Genomic DNA, 17,576 nt, shown 5'->3' with positions numbered 1-17,576 from the left:
TGACCACTATAGTAGCCTTCCTGACATAACCTGTGGTCAGTGACTTGGTGCTCACACGATCTAGCCATATGACCACTATAGTAGCCTTCCTGATATAACCTGTGGTCAGTGACTTGGTGCTCACACGATCTAGCCATATGACCACTATAGTAGCCTTCCTGATATAACCTGTGGTCAGTGACTTGGTGCTCACACGTTCTAGCTATATGACCACTATAGTAGCCTTCCTGATATAACCTGTGGTCAGTGACTTGGTGCTCACACGTTCTAGCTATATGACCACTATAGTAGCCTTCCTGACATAACCTGTGGTCAGTGACTTGGTGCTCACACGATCTAGCCATATGACCACTATAGTAGCCTTCCTGACATAACCTGTGGTCAGTGACTTGGTGCTCACACGATCTAGCCATATGACCACTATAGTAGCCTTCCTGATATAACCTGTGGTCAGTGACTTGGTGCTCACACGTTCTAGCTATATGACCACTATAGTAGCCTTCCTGATATAACCTGTGGTCAGTGACTTGGTGCTCACACGTTCTAGCCATATGACCACTATAGTAGCCTTCCTGATATAACCTGTGGTCAGTGACTTGGTGCTCACACGATCTAGCCATATGACCACTATAGTAGCCTTCCTGATATAACCTGTGGTCAGTGACTTGGTGCTCACACGTTCTAGCTATATGACCACTATAGTAGCCTTCCTGATATAACCTGTGGTCAGTGACTTGGTGCTCACACGTTCTAGCTATATGACCACTATAGTAGCCTTCCTGATATAGCCTGTGGTTAATGACTTGGTGCTCACACGATCTAGCCATATGACCACTATAGTAGCCTTCCTGATATAACCTGTGGTCAGTGACTTGATGCTCACACGATCTAGCCATATGACCACTATAGTAGCCTTCCTGATATAACCTGTGGTCAGTGACTTGGTGCTCACACGTTCTAGCCATATGACCACTATAGTAGCCTTCCTGATATAACCTGTGGTCAGTGACTTGGTGCTCACACGTTCTAGCTATATGACCACTATAGTAGCCTTCCTGATATAACCTGTGGTCAGTGACTTGGTGCTCACACGTTCTAGCTATATGACCACTATAGTAGCCTTCCTGATATAGCCTGTGGTTAATGACTTGGTGCTCACACGATCTAGCCATATGACCACTATAGTAGCCTTCCTGATATAACCTGTGGTCAGTGACTTGGTGCTCACACGTTCTAGCTATATGACCCCTATAGTAGCCTTCCTGATATAACCTGTGGTCAGTGACTTGGTGCTCACACGTTCTAGCCATATGACCACTATAGTAGCCTTCCTGATATAACCTGTGGTCAGTGACTTGGTGCTCACACGTTCTAGCTATATGACCACTATAGTAGCCTTCCTGATATAACCTGTGGTCAGTGACTTGGTGCTCACACGTTCTAGCTATATGACCACTATAGTAGCCTTCCTGATATAGCCTGTGGTTAATGACTTGGTGCTCACACGATCTAGCCATATGACCACTATAGTAGCCTTCCTGATATAACCTGTGGTCAGTGACTTGGTGCTCACACGTTCTAGCTATATGACCACTATAGTAGCCTTCCTGATATAAACTGTGGTCAGTGACTTGGTGCTCACACGTTCTAGCCATATGACCACTATAGTAGCCTTCCTGATATAACCTGTGGTCAGTGACTTGGTGCTCACACGATCTAGCCATATGACCACTATAGTAGCCTTCCTGATATAACCTGTGGTCAGTGACTTGGTGCTCACACGTTCTAGCTATATGACCACTATAGTAGCCTTCCTGATATAACCTGTGGTCAGTGACTTGGTGCTCACACGTTCTAGCTATATGACCACTATAGTAGCCTTCCTGATATAGCCTGTGGTTAATGACTTGGTGCTCACACGATCTAGCCATATGACCACTATAGTAGCCTTCCTGATATAACCTGTGGTCAGTGACTTGATGCTCACACGATCTAGCCATATGACCACTATAGTAGCCTTCCTGATATAACCTGTGGTCAGTGACTTGGTGCTCACACGTTCTAGCCATATGACCACTATAGTAGCCTTCCTGATATAACCTGTGGTCAGTGACTTGGTGCTCACACGTTCTAGCTATATGACCACTATAGTAGCCTTCCTGATATAACCTGTGGTCAGTGACTTGGTGCTCACACGTTCTAGCTATATGACCACTATAGTAGCCTTCCTGATATAGCCTGTGGTTAATGACTTGGTGCTCACACGATCTAGCCATATGACCACTATAGTAGCCTTCCTGATATAACCTGTGGTCAGTGACTTGGTGCTCACACGTTCTAGCTATATGACCACTATAGTAGCCTTCCTGATATAACCTGTGGTCAGTGACTTGGTGCTCACACGTTCTAGCCATATGACCACTATAGTAGCCTTCCTGATATAACCTGTGGTCAGTGACTTGGTGCTCACACGTTCTAGCTATATGACCACTATAGTAGCCTTCCTGATATAACCTGTGGTCAGTGACTTGGTGCTCACACGTTCTAGCTATATGACCACTATAGTAGCCTTCCTGATATAGCCTGTGGTTAATGACTTGGTGCTCACACGATCTAGCCATATGACCACTATAGTAGCCTTCCTGATATAACCTGTGGTCAGTGACTTGGTGCTCACACGTTCTAGCTATATGACCACTATAGTAGCCTTCCTGATATAACCTGTGGTCAGTGACTTGGTGCTCACACGTTCTAGCCATATGACCACTATAGTAGCCTTCATGATATAACCTGTGGTCAGTGACTTGGTGCTCACACGATCTAGCCATATGACCACTATAGTAGCCTTCCTGATATAACCTGTGGTCAGTGACTTGGTGCTCACACGTTCTAGCTATATGACCACTATAGTAGCCTTCCTGATATAACCTGTGGTCAGTGACTTAGTGCTCACACGATCTAGCCATATGACCACTATAGTAGCCTTCCTGACATAACCTGTGGTCAGTGACTTGGTGCTCACACGATCTAGCCATATGACCACTATAGTAGCCTTCCTGATATAACCTGTGGTCAGTGACTTGGTGCTCACACGTTCTAGCTATATGACCACTATAGTAGCCTTCCTGATATAACCTGTGGTCAGTGACTTGGTGCTCACACGTTCTAGCCATATGACCACTATAGTAGCCTTCCTGATATAACCTGTGGTCAGTGACTTGGTGCTCACACGATCTAGCCATATGATCACTATAGTAGCCTTCCTGATATAACCTGTGGTCAGTGACTTGGTGCTCACACGTTCTAGCTATATGACCACTATAGTAGCCTTCCTGATATAACCTGTGGTCAGTGACTTGGTGCTCACACGTTCTAGCTATATGACCACTATAGTAGCCTTCCTGATATAGCCTGTGGTTAATGACTTGGTGCTCACACGATCTAGCCATATGACCACTATAGTAGCCTTCCTGATATAACCTGTGGTCAGTGACTTGGTGCTCACACGATCTAGCTATATGACCAATATAGTAGCCTTCCTGACATAACCTGTGGTCAGTGACTTGGTGCTCACACGATCTAGCCATATGACCACTATAGTAGCCTTCCTGATATAACCTGTGGTCAGTGACTTGGTGCTCACACGATCTAGCCATATGACCACTATAGTAGCCTTCCTGATATAACCTGTGGTCAGTGACTTGATGCTCACACGATCTAGCCATATGACCACTATAGTAGCCTTCCTGATATAACCTGTGGTCAGTGACTTGGTGCTCACACGTTCTAGCCATATGACCACTATAGTAGCCTTCCTGATATAACCTGTGGTCAGTGACTTGGTGCTCACACGTTCTAGCTATATGACCACTATAGTAGCCTTCCTGATATAACCTGTGGTCAGTGACTTGGTGCTCACACGTTCTAGCTATATGACCACTATAGTAGCCTTCCTGATATAGCCTGTGGTTAATGACTTGGTGCTCACACGATCTAGCCATATGACCACTATAGTAGCCTTCCTGATATAACCTGTGGTCAGTGACTTGGTGCTCACACGTTCTAGCTATATGACCACTATAGTAGCCTTCCTGATATAACCTGTGGTCAGTGACTTGGTGCTCACACGTTCTAGCCATATGACCACTATAGTAGCCTTCCTGATATAACCTGTGGTCAGTGACTTGGTGCTCACACGATCTAGCCATATGACCACTATAGTAGCCTTCCTGATATAACCTGTGGTCAGTGACTTGGTGCTCACACGTTCTAGCTATATGACCACTATAGTAGCCTTCCTGATATAACCTGTGGTCAGTGACTTAGTGCTCAAACGTTCTAGCTATATGACCACTATAGTAGCCTTCCTGACATAACCTGTGGTCAGTGACTTGGTGCTCACACGATCTAGCCATATGACCACTATAGTAGCCTTCCTGATATAACCTGTGGTCAGTGACTTGGTGCTCACACGATCTAGCCATATGACCACTATAGTAGCCTTCCTGATATAACCTGTGGTCAGTGACTTGGTGCTCACACGTTCTAGCTATATGACCACTATAGAAGCCTTCCTGATATAACCTGTGGTCAGTGACTTGGTGCTCACACGTTCTAGCTATATGACCACTATAGTAGCCTTCCTGATATAACCTATGGTCAGTGACTTGGTGCTCACACGATCTAGCTATATGACCACTATAGTAGCCTTCCTGACATAACCTGTGGTCAGTGACTTGGTGCTCACACGATCTAGCCATATGACCACTATAGTAGCCTTCCTGATATAACCTGTGGTCAGTGACTTGGTGCTCACACGTTCTAGCTATATGACCACTATAGTAGCCTTCCTGATATAACCTATGGTCAGTGACTTGGTGCTCACACGATCTAGCTATATGACCACTATAGTAGCCTTCCTGACATAACCTGTGGTCAGTGACTTGGTGCTCACACGATCTAGCCATATGACCACTATAGTAGCCTTCCTGATATAACCTGTGGTCAGTGACTTGGTGCTCACACGATCTAGCCATATGACCACTATAGTAGCCTTCCTGATATAACCTGTGGTCAGTGACTTGATGCTCACACGATCTAGCCATATGACCACTATAGTAGCCTTCCTGATATAACCTGTGGTCAGTGACTTGGTGCTCACACGTTCTAGCCATATGACCACTATAGTAGCCTTCCTGATATAACCTGTGGTCAGTGACTTGGTGCTCACACGTTCTAGCCATATGACCACTATAGTAGCCTTCCTGATATAACCTGTGGTCAGTGACTTGGTGCTCACACGTTCTAGCTATATGACCACTATAGTAGCCTTCCTGATATAACCTATGGTCAGTGACTTGGTGCTCACACGATCTAGCTATATGACCACTATAGTAGCCTTCCTGACATAACCTGTGGTCAGTGACTTGGTGCTCACACGTTCTAGCTATATGACCACTATAGTAAGCCTTCCTGATATAACCTATGGTCAGTGACTTGGTGCTCACACGTTCTAGCCATATGACCACTATAGTAGCCTTCCTGATATAACCTGTGGTCAGTGACTTGGTGCTCACACGTTCTAGCCATATGACCACTATAGTAGCCTTCCTGATATAACCTGTGGTCAGTGACTTGGTGCTCACACGTTCTAGCCATATGACCACTATAGTAGCCTTCCTGATATAACCTGTGGTCAGTGACTTGGTGCTCACACGTTCTAGCTATATGACCACTATAGTAGCCTTCCTGATATAACCTATGGTCAGTGACTTGGTGCTCACACGATCTAGCTATATGACCACTATAGTAGCCTTCCTGACATAACCTGTGGTCAGTGACTTGGTGCTCACACGATCTAGCCATATGACCACTATAGTAGCCTTCCTGATATAACCTGTGGTCAGTGACTTGGTGCTCACACGATCTAGCCATATGACCACTATAGTAGCCTTCCTGATATAACCTGTGGTCAGTGACTTGATGCTCACACGATCTAGCCATATGACCACTATAGTAGCCTTCCTGATATAACCTGTGGTCAGTGACTTGGTGCTCACACGTTCTAGCCATATGACCACTATAGTAGCCTTCCTGATATAACCTGTGGTCAGTGACTTGGTGCTCACACGTTCTAGCCATATGACCACTATAGTAGCCTTCCTGATATAACCTGTGGTCAGTGACTTGGTGCTCACACGTTCTAGCTATATGACCACTATAGTAGCCTTCCTGATATAACCTATGGTCAGTGACTTGGTGCTCACACGATCTAGCTATATGACCACTATAGTAGCCTTCCTGACATAACCTGTGGTCAGTGACTTGGTGCTCACACGTTCTAGCTATATGACCACTATAGTAAGCCTTCCTGATATAACCTATGGTCAGTGACTTGGTGCTCACACGTTCTAGCCATATGACCACTATAGTAGCCTTCCTGATATAACCTGTGGTCAGTGACTTGGTGCTCACACGTTCTAGCCATATGACCACTATAGTAGCCTTCCTGATATAACCTGTGGTCAGTGACTTGGTGCTCACACGTTCTAGCCATATGACCACTATAGTAGCCTTCCTGATATAACCTGTGGTCAGTGACTTGGTGCTCACACGTTCTAGCTATATGACCACTATAGTAGCCTTCCTGATATAACCTATGGTCAGTGACTTGGTGCTCACACGATCTAGCTATATGACCACTATAGTAGCCTTCCTGACATAACCTGTGGTCAGTGACTTGGTGCTCACACGATCTAGCCATATGACCACTATAGTAGCCTTCCTGATATAACCTGTGGTCAGTGACTTGGTGCTCACACGATCTAGCCATATGACCACTATAGTAGCCTTCCTGATATAACCTGTGGTCAGTGACTTGATGCTCACACGATCTAGCCATATGACCACTATAGTAGCCTTCCTGATATAACCTGTGGTCAGTGACTTGGTGCTCACACGTTCTAGCCATATGACCACTATAGTAGCCTTCCTGATATAACCTGTGGTCAGTGACTTGGTGCTCACACGTTCTAGCCATATGACCACTATAGTAGCCTTCCTGATATAACCTGTGGTCAGTGACTTGGTGCTCACACGTTCTAGCTATATGACCACTATAGTAGCCTTCCTGATATAACCTGTGGTCAGTGACTTGGTGCTCACACGTTCTAGCTATATGACCACTATAGTAGCCTTCCTGATATAACCTATGGTCAGTGACTTGGTGCTCACACGATCTAGCTATATGACCACTATAGTAGCCTTCCTGACATAACCTGTGGTCAGTGACTTGGTGCTCACACGTTCTAGCTATATGACCACTATAGTAAGCCTTCCTGATATAACCTATGGTCAGTGACTTGGTGCTCACACGTTCTAGCCATATGACCACTATAGTAGCCTTCCTGATATAACCTGTGGTCAGTGACTTGGTGCTCACACGATCTAGCCATATGACCACTATAGTAGCCTTCCTGATATAACCTGTGGTCAGTGACTTGGTGCTCACACGTTCTAGCTATATGACCACTATAGTAGCCTTCCTGATATAACCTGTGGTCAGTGACTTAGTGCTCAAACGTTCTAGCTATATGACCACTATAGTAGCCTTCCTGACATAACCTGTGGTCAGTGACTTGGTGCTCACACGATCTAGCCATATGACCACTATAGTAGCCTTCCTGATATAACCTGTGGTCAGTGACTTGGTGCTCACACGATCTAGCCATATGACCACTATAGTAGCCTTCCTGATATAACCTGTGGTCAGTGACTTGGTGCTCACACGTTCTAGCTATATGACCACTATAGTAGCCTTCCTGATATAACCTGTGGTCAGTGACTTGGTGCTCACACGTTCTAGCTATATGACCACTATAGTAGCCTTCCTGATATAACCTATGGTCAGTGACTTGGTGCTCACACGATCTATCTATATGACCACTATAGTAGCCTTCCTGACATAACCTGTGGTCAGTGACTTGGTGCTCACACGTTCTAGCTATATGACCACTATAGTAAGCCTTCCTGATATAACCTATGGTCAGTGACTTGGTGCTCACACGTTCTAGCCATATGACCACTATAGTAGCCTTCCTGATATAACCTGTGGTCAGTGACTTGGTGCTCACACGTTCTAGCCATATGACCACTATAGTAGCCTTCCTGATATAACCTGTGGTCAGTGACTTGGTGCTCACACGTTCTAGCCATATGACCACTATAGTAGCCTTCCTGATATAACCTGTGGTCAGTGACTTGGTGCTCACACGTTCTAGCTATATGACCACTATAGTAGCCTTCCTGATATAACCTGTGGTCAGTGACTTGGTGCTCACACGATCTAGCTATATGACCACTATAGTAGCCTTCCTGACATAACCTGTGGTCAGTGACTTGGTGCTCACACGATCTAGCCATATGACCACTATAGTAGCCTTCCTGATATAACCTGTGGTCAGTGACTTGGTGCTCACACGATCTAGCCATATGACCACTATAGTAGCCTTCCTGATATAACCTGTGGTCAGTGACTTGATGCTCACACGATCTAGCCATATGACCACTATAGTAGCCTTCCTGATATAACCTGTGGTCAGTGACTTGGTGCTCACACGTTCTAGCCATATGACCACTATAGTAGCCTTCCTGATATAACCTGTGGTCAGTGACTTGGTGCTCACACGTTCTAGCCATATGACCACTATAGTAGCCTTCCTGATATAACCTGTGGTCAGTGACTTGGTGCTCACACGTTCTAGCTATATGACCACTATAGTAGCCTTCCTGATATAACCTGTGGTCAGTGACTTGGTGCTCACACGTTCTAGCTATATGACCACTATAGTAGCCTTCCTGATATAGCCTGTGGTTAATGACTTGGTGCTCACACGATCTAGCCATATGACCACTATAGTAGCCTTCCTGATATAACCTGTGGTCAGTGACTTGGTGCTCACACGTTCTAGCTATATGACCACTATAGTAGCCTTCCTGATATAACCTGTGGTCAGTGACTTGGTGCTCACACGTTCTAGCCATATGACCACTATAGTAGCCTTCCTGATATAACCTGTGGTCAGTGACTTGGTGCTCACACGATCTAGCCATATGACCACTATAGTAGCCTTCCTGATATAACCTGTGGTCAGTGACTTGGTGCTCACACGTTCTAGCTATATGACCACTATAGTAGCCTTCCTGACATAACCTGTGGTCAGTGACTTGGTGCTCACACGATCTAGCCATATGACCACTATAGTAGCCTTCCTGATATAACCTGTGGTCAGTGACTTGGTGCTCACACGATCTAGCCATATGACCACTATAGTAGCCTTCCTGATATAACCTGTGGTCAGTGACTTGGTGCTCACACGTTCTAGCTATATGACCACTATAGTAGCCTTCCTGATATAACCTGTGGTCAGTGACTTGGTGCTCACACGTTCTAGCTATATGACCACTATAGTAGCCTTCCTGATATAACCTATGGTCAGTGACTTGGTGCTCACACGATCTAGCTATATGACCACTATAGTAGCCTTCCTGACATAACCTGTGGTCAGTGACTTGGTGCTCACACGATCTAGCCATATGACCACTATAGTAGCCTTCCTGATATAACCTGTGGTCAGTGACTTGGTGCTCACACGTTCTAGCTATATGACCACTATAGTAGCCTTCCTGATATAACCTATGGTCAGTGACTTGGTGCTCACACGATCTAGCTATATGACCACTATAGTAGCCTTCCTGACATAACCTGTGGTCAGTGACTTGGTGCTCACACGATCTAGCCATATGACCACTATAGTAGCCTTCCTGATATAACCTGTGGTCAGTGACTTGGTGCTCACACGATCTAGCCATATGACCACTATAGTAGCCTTCCTGATATAACCTGTGGTCAGTGACTTGATGCTCACACGATCTAGCCATATGACCACTATAGTAGCCTTCCTGATATAACCTGTGGTCAGTGACTTGGTGCTCACACGTTCTAGCCATATGACCACTATAGTAGCCTTCCTGATATAACCTGTGGTCAGTGACTTGGTGCTCACACGTTCTAGCCATATGACCACTATAGTAGCCTTCCTGATATAACCTGTGGTCAGTGACTTGGTGCTCACACGTTCTAGCTATATGACCACTATAGTAGCCTTCCTGATATAACCTATGGTCAGTGACTTGGTGCTCACACGATCTAGCTATATGACCACTATAGTAGCCTTCCTGACATAACTTGTGGTCAGTGACTTGGTGCTCACACGTTCTAGCTATATGACCACTATAGTAAGCCTTCCTGATATAACCTATGGTCAGTGACTTGGTGCTCACACGTTCTAGCCATATGACCACTATAGTAGCCTTCCTGATATAACCTATGGTCAGTGACTAGGTGCTCACACATTCTAGCCATATGACCACTATAGTAGCCTTCCTGATATAACCTGTGGTCAGTGACTTGGTGCTCACACATTCTAGCCATATGACCACTATAGTAGCCTTCTTGATATAACCTGTGGTTAATGACTTGGTGCTCACACGATCTAGCCATATGACCACTATAGTAGCCTTCCTGATATAACCTGTGGTCAGTGACTTGGTGCTCACACGTTCTAGCCATATGACCACTATAGTAGCCTTCCTGATATAACCTGTGGTCAGTGACTTGGTGCTCACACGTTCTAGCTATATGACCACTATAGTAGCCTTCCTGATATAACCTATGGTCAGTGACTTGGTGCTCACACGATCTAGCTATATGACCACTATAGTAGCCTTCCTGACATAACCTGTGGTCAGTGACTTGGTGCTCACACGATCTAGCCATATGACCACTATAGTAGCCTTCCTGATATAACCTGTGGTCAGTGACTTGGTGCTCACACGATCTAGCCATATGACCACTATAGTAGTCTTCCTGATATAACCTGTGGTCAGTGACTTGATGCTCACACGATCTAGCCATATGACCACTATAGTAGCCTTCCTGATATAACCTGTGGTCAGTGACTTGGTGCTCACACGTTCTAGCCATATGACCACTATAGTAGCCTTCCTGATATAACCTGTGGTCAGTGACTTGGTGCTCACACGTTCTAGCCATATGACCACTATAGTAGCCTTCCTGATATAACCTGTGGTCAGTGACTTGGTGCTCACACGTTCTAGCTATATGACCACTATAGTAGCCTTCCTGATATAGCCTGTGGTTAATGACTTGGTGCTCACACGATCTAGCCATATGACCACTATAGTAGCCTTCCTGATATAACCTGTGGTCAGTGACTTGGTGCTCACACGTTCTAGCTATATGACCACTATAGTAGCCTTCCTGATATAACCTGTGGTCAGTGACTTGGTGCTCACACGTTCTAGCCATATGACCACTATAGTAGCCTTCCTGATATAACCTGTGGTCAGTGACTTGGTGCTCACACGATCTAGCCATATGACCACTATAGTAGCCTTCCTGATATAACCTGTGGTCAGTGACTTGGTGCTCACACGTTCTAGCTATATGACCACTATAGTAGCCTTCCTGATATAACCTGTGGTCAGTGACTTAGTGCTCAAACGTTCTAGCTATATGACCACTATAGTAGCCTTCCTGACATAACCTGTGGTCAGTGACTTGGTGCTCACACGATCTAGCCATATGACCACTATAGTAGCCTTCCTGATATAACCTGTGGTCAGTGACTTGGTGCTCACACGATCTAGCCATATGACCACTATAGTAGCCTTCCTGATATAACCTGTGGTCAGTGACTTGGTGCTCACACGTTCTAGCTATATGACCACTATAGTAGCCTTCCTGATATAACCTGTGGTCAGTGACTTGGTGCTCACACGTTCTAGCTATATGACCACTATAGTAGCCTTCCTGATATAACCTATGGTCAGTGACTTGGTGCTCACACGATCTAGCTATATGACCACTATAGTAGCCTTCCTGACATAACCTGTGGTCAGTGACTTGGTGCTCACACGATCTAGCCATATGACCACTATAGTAGCCTTCCTGATATAACCTGTGGTCAGTGACTTGGTGCTCACACGTTCTAGCTATATGACCACTGTAGTAGCCTTCCTGATATAACCTATGGTCAGTGACTTGGTGCTCACACGATCTAGCTATATGACCACTATAGTAGCCTTCCTGACATAACCTGTGGTCAGTGACTTGGTGCTCACACGATCTAGCCATATGACCACTATAGTAGCCTTCCTGATATAACCTGTGGTCAGTGACTTGGTGCTCACACGATCTAGCCATATGACCACTATAGTAGCCTTCCTGATATAACCTGTGGTCAGTGACTTGATGCTCACACGATCTAGCCATATGACCACTATAGTAGCCTTCCTGATATAACCTGTGGTCAGTGACTTGGTGCTCACACGTTCTAGCCATATGACCACTATAGTAGCCTTCCTGATATAACCTGTGGTCAGTGACTTGGTGCTCACACGTTCTAGCCATATGACCACTATAGTAGCCTTCCTGATATAACCTGTGGTCAGTGACTTGGTGCTCACACGTTCTAGCTATATGACCACTATAGTAGCCTTCCTGATATAACCTATGGTCAGTGACTTGGTGCTCACACGATCTAGCTATATGACCACTATAGTAGCCTTCCTGACATAACCTGTGGTCAGTGACTTGGTGCTCACACGTTCTAGCTATATGACCACTATAGTAAGCCTTCCTGATATAACCTGTGGTCAGTGACTTGATGCTCACACGATCTAGCCATATGACCACTATAGTAGCCTTCCTGATATAACCTGTGGTCAGTGACTTGGTGCTCACACGTTCTAGCCATATGACCACTATAGTAGCCTTCCTGATATAACCTGTGGTCAGTGACTTGGTGCTCACATGTTCTAGCCATATGACCACTATAGTAGCCTTCCTGATATAACCTGTGGTCAGTGACTTGGTGCTCACACGTTCTAGCTATATGACCACTATAGTAGCCTTCCTGATATAACCTGTGGTCAGTGACTTGGTGCTCACACGTTCTAGCTATATGACCACTATAGTAGCCTTCCTGATATAGCCTGTGGTTAATGACTTGGTGCTCACACGATCTAGCCATATGACCACTATAGTAGCCTTCCTGATATAACCTGTGGTCAATGACTTGGTGCTCACACGTTCTAGCTATATGACCACTATAGTAGCCTTCCTGATATAACCTGTGGTCAGTGACTTGGTGCTCACACGTTCTAGCCATATGACCACTATAGTAGCCTTCCTGATATAACCTGTGGTCAGTGACTTGGTGCTCACACGATCTAGCCATATGACCACTATAGTAGCCTTCCTGATATAACCTGTGGTCAGTGACTTGGTGCTCACACGTTCTAGCTATATGACCACTATAGTAGCCTTCCTGATATAACCTGTGGTCAGTGACTTAGTGCTCAAACGTTCTAGCTATATGACCACTATAGTAGCCTTCCTGACATAACCTGTGGTCAGTGACTTGGTGCTCACACGATCTAGCCATATGACCACTATAGTAGCCTTCCTGATATAACCTGTGGTCAGTGACTTGGTGCTCACACGATCTAGCCATATGACCACTATAGTAGCCTTCCTGATATAACCTGTGGTCAGTGACTTGGTGCTCACACGTTCTAGCTATATGACCACTATAGTAGCCTTCCTGATATAACCTGTGGTCAGTGACTTGGTGCTCACACGTTCTAGCTATATGACCACTATAGTAGCCTTCCTGATATAACCTATGGTCAGTGACTTGGTGCTCACACGATCTAGCTATATGACCACTATAGTAGCCTTCCTGACATAACCTGTGGTCAGTGACTTGGTGCTCACACGTTCTAGCTATATGACTACTATAGTAAGCCTTCCTGATATAACCTATGGTCAGTGACTTGGTGCTCACACGTTCTAGCCAAATGACCACTATAGTAGCCTTCCTGATATAACCTGTGGTCAGTGACTTGGTGCTCACACGTTCTAGCCATATGACCACTATAGTAGCCTTCCTGATATAACCTGTGGTCAGTGACTTGGTGCTCACACGATCTAGCTATATGACCACTATAGTAGCCTTCCTGACATAACCTGTGGTCAGTGACTTGGTGCTCACACGATCTAGCCATATGACCACTATAGTAGCCTTCCTGATATAACCTGTGGTCAGTGACTTGGTGCTCACACATTCTAGCCATATGACCACTATAGTAGCCTTCCTGATATAACCTGTGGTCAGTGACTTGGTGCTCACACGATCTAGCTATATGACCACTATAGTAGCCTTCCTGACATAACCTGTGGTCAGTGACTTGGTGCTCACACGATCTAGCCATATGACCACTATAGTAGCCTTCCTGATATAACCTGTGGTCAGTGACTTGGTGCTCACACGTTCTAGCTATATGACCACTATAGTAGCCTTCCTGATATAACCTGTGGTCAGTGACTTGGTGCTCACACGTTCTAGCCATATGACCACTATAGTAGCCTTCCTGATATAACCTGTGGTCAGTGACTTGGTGCTCACACGTTCTAGCTATATGACCACTATAGTAGCCTTCCTGACATACAATGTGGTCAGTGACTTGGTGCTCACACGATCTAGCCATATGACCACTATAGTAGCCTTCCTGATATAACCTGTGGTCAGTGACTTGGTGCTCACACGTTCTAGCTATATGACCACTATAGTAGCCTTCCTGATATAACCTGTGGTCAGTGACTTGGTGCTCACACGTTCTAGCCATATGACCACTATAGTAGCCTTCCTGATATAACCTGTGGTCAGTGACTTGGTGCTCACACGATCTAGCCATATGATCACTATAGTAGCCTTCCTGATATAACCTGTGGTCAGTGACTTGGTGCTCACACGTTCTAGCTATATGACCACTATAGTAGCCTTCCTGATATAACCTGTGGTCAGTGACTTGGTGCTCACACGTTCTAGCTATATGACCACTATAGTAGCCTTCCTGATATAGCCTGTGGTTAATGACTTGGTGCTCACACGATCTAGCCATATGACCACTATAGTAGCCTTCCTGATATAACCTGTGGTCAGTGACTTGGTGCTCACACGTTCTAGCTATATGACCACTATAGTAGCCTTCCTGATATAACCTGTGGTCAGTGACTTGGTGCTCACACGTTCTAGCCATATGACCACTATAGTAGCCTTCCTGATATAACCTGTGGTCAGTGACTTGGTGCTCACACGATCTAGCCATATGACCACTATAGTAGCCTTCCTGATATAACCTGTGGTCAGTGACTTGGTGCTCACACGTTCTAGCCATATGACCACTATAGTAGCCTTCCTGATATAACCTGTGGTCAGTGACTTGGTGCTCACACGTTCTAGCTATATGACCACTATAGTAGCCTTCCTGATATAACCTATGGTCAGTGACTTGGTGCTCACACGATCTAGCTATATGACCACTATAGTAGCCTTCCTGACATAACCTGTGGTCAGTGACTTGGTGCTCACACGTTCTAGCTATATGACCACTATAGTAAGCCTTCCTGATATAACCTGTGGTCAGTGACTTGATGCTCACACGATCTAGCCATATGACCACTATAGTAGCCTTCCTGATATAACCTGTGGTCAGTGACTTGGTGCTCACACGTTCTAGCCATATGACCACTATAGTAGCCTTCCTGATATAACCTGTGGTCAGTGACTTGGTGCTCACACGTTCTAGCCATATGACCACTATAGTAGCCTTCCTGATATAACCTGTGGTCAGTGACTTGGTGCTCACACGTTCTAGCTATATGACCACTATAGTAGCCTTCCTGATATAACCTGTGGTCAGTGACTTGGTGCTCACACGTTCTAGCTATATGACCACTATAGTAGCCTTCCTGATATAGCCTGTGGTTAATGACTTGGTGCTCACACGATCTAGCCATATGACCACTATAGTAGCCTTCCTGATATAACCTGTGGTCAATGACTTGGTGCTCACACGTTCTAGCTATATGACCACTATAGTAGCCTTCCTGATATAACCTGTGGTCAGTGACTTGGTGCTCACACGTTCTAGCCATATGACCACTATAGTAGCCTTCCTGATATAACCTGTGGTCAGTGACTTGGTGCTCACACGATCTAGCCATATGACCACTATAGTAGCCTTCCTGATATAACCTGTGGTCAGTGACTTGGTGCTCACACGTTCTAGCTATATGACCACTATAGTAGCCTTCCTGATATAACCTGTGGTCAGTGACTTAGTGCTCAAACGTTCTAGCTATATGACCACTATAGTAGCCTTCCTGACATAACCTGTGGTCAGTGACTTGGTGCTCACACGATCTAGCCATATGACCACTATAGTAGCCTTCCTGATATAACCTGTGGTCAGTGACTTGGTGCTCACACGATCTAGCCATATGACCACTATAGTAGCCTTCCTGATATAACCTGTGGTCAGTGACTTGGTGCTCACACGTTCTAGCTATATGACCACTATAGTAGCCTTCCTGATATAACCTGTGGTCAGTGACTTGGTGCTCACACGTTCTAGCTATATGACCACTATAGTAGCCTTCCTGATATAACCTATGGTCAGTGACTTGGTGCTCACACGATCTAGCTATATGACCACTATAGTAGCCTTCCTGACATAACCTGTGGTCAGTGACTTGGTGCTCACACGTTCTAGCTATATGACCACTATAGTAAGCCTTCCTGATATAACCTATGGTCAGTGACTTGGTGCTCACACGTTCTAGCCAAATGACCACTATAGTAGCATTCCTGATATAACCTGTGGTCAGTGACTTGGTGCTCACACGTTCTAGCCATATGACCACTATAGTAGCCTTCCTGATATAACCTGTGGTCAGTGACTTGGTGCTCACACGATCTAGCTATATGACCACTATAGTAGCCTTCCTGACATAACCTGTGGTCAGTGACTTGGTGCTCACACGATCTAGCCATATGACCACTATAGTAGCCTTCCTGATATAACCTGTGGTCAGTGACTTGGTGCTCACACATTCTAGCCATATGACCACTATAGTAGCCTTCCTGATATAACCTGTGGTCAGTGACTTGGTGCTCACACGATCTAGCTATATGACCACTATAGTAGCCTTCCTGACATAACCTGTGGTCAGTGACTTGGTGCTCACACGATCTAGCCATATGACCACTATAGTAGCCTTCCTGATATAACCTGTGGTCAGTGACTTGGTGCTCACACGTTCTAGCTATATGACCACTATAGTAGCCTTCCTGATATAACCTGTGGTCAGTGACTTGGTGCTCACACGTTCTAGCCATATGACCACTATAGTAGCCTTCCTGATATAACCTGTGGTCAGTGACTTGGTGCTCACACGTTCTAGCTATATGACCACTATAGTAGCCTTCCTGACATAACCTGTGGTCAGTGACTTGGTGCTCACACGATCTAGCCATATGACCACTATAGTAGCCTTCCTGATATAACCTGTGGTCAGTGACTTGGTGCTCACACGTTCTAGCTATATGACCACTATAGTAGCCTTCCTGATATAACCTGTGGTCAGT

The sequence above is a fragment of the Phyllobates terribilis genome, unplaced genomic scaffold (genome assembly GCF_046119375.1).
Source record: "Phyllobates terribilis strain yellow unplaced genomic scaffold, ASM4611937v1 Scaffold_2__4_contigs__length_985480577, whole genome shotgun sequence".
In the NCBI taxonomy this organism is placed as follows: Eukaryota; Metazoa; Chordata; class Amphibia; order Anura; family Dendrobatidae; genus Phyllobates; species Phyllobates terribilis.
This window is presented reverse-complemented; position numbering follows the sequence as displayed.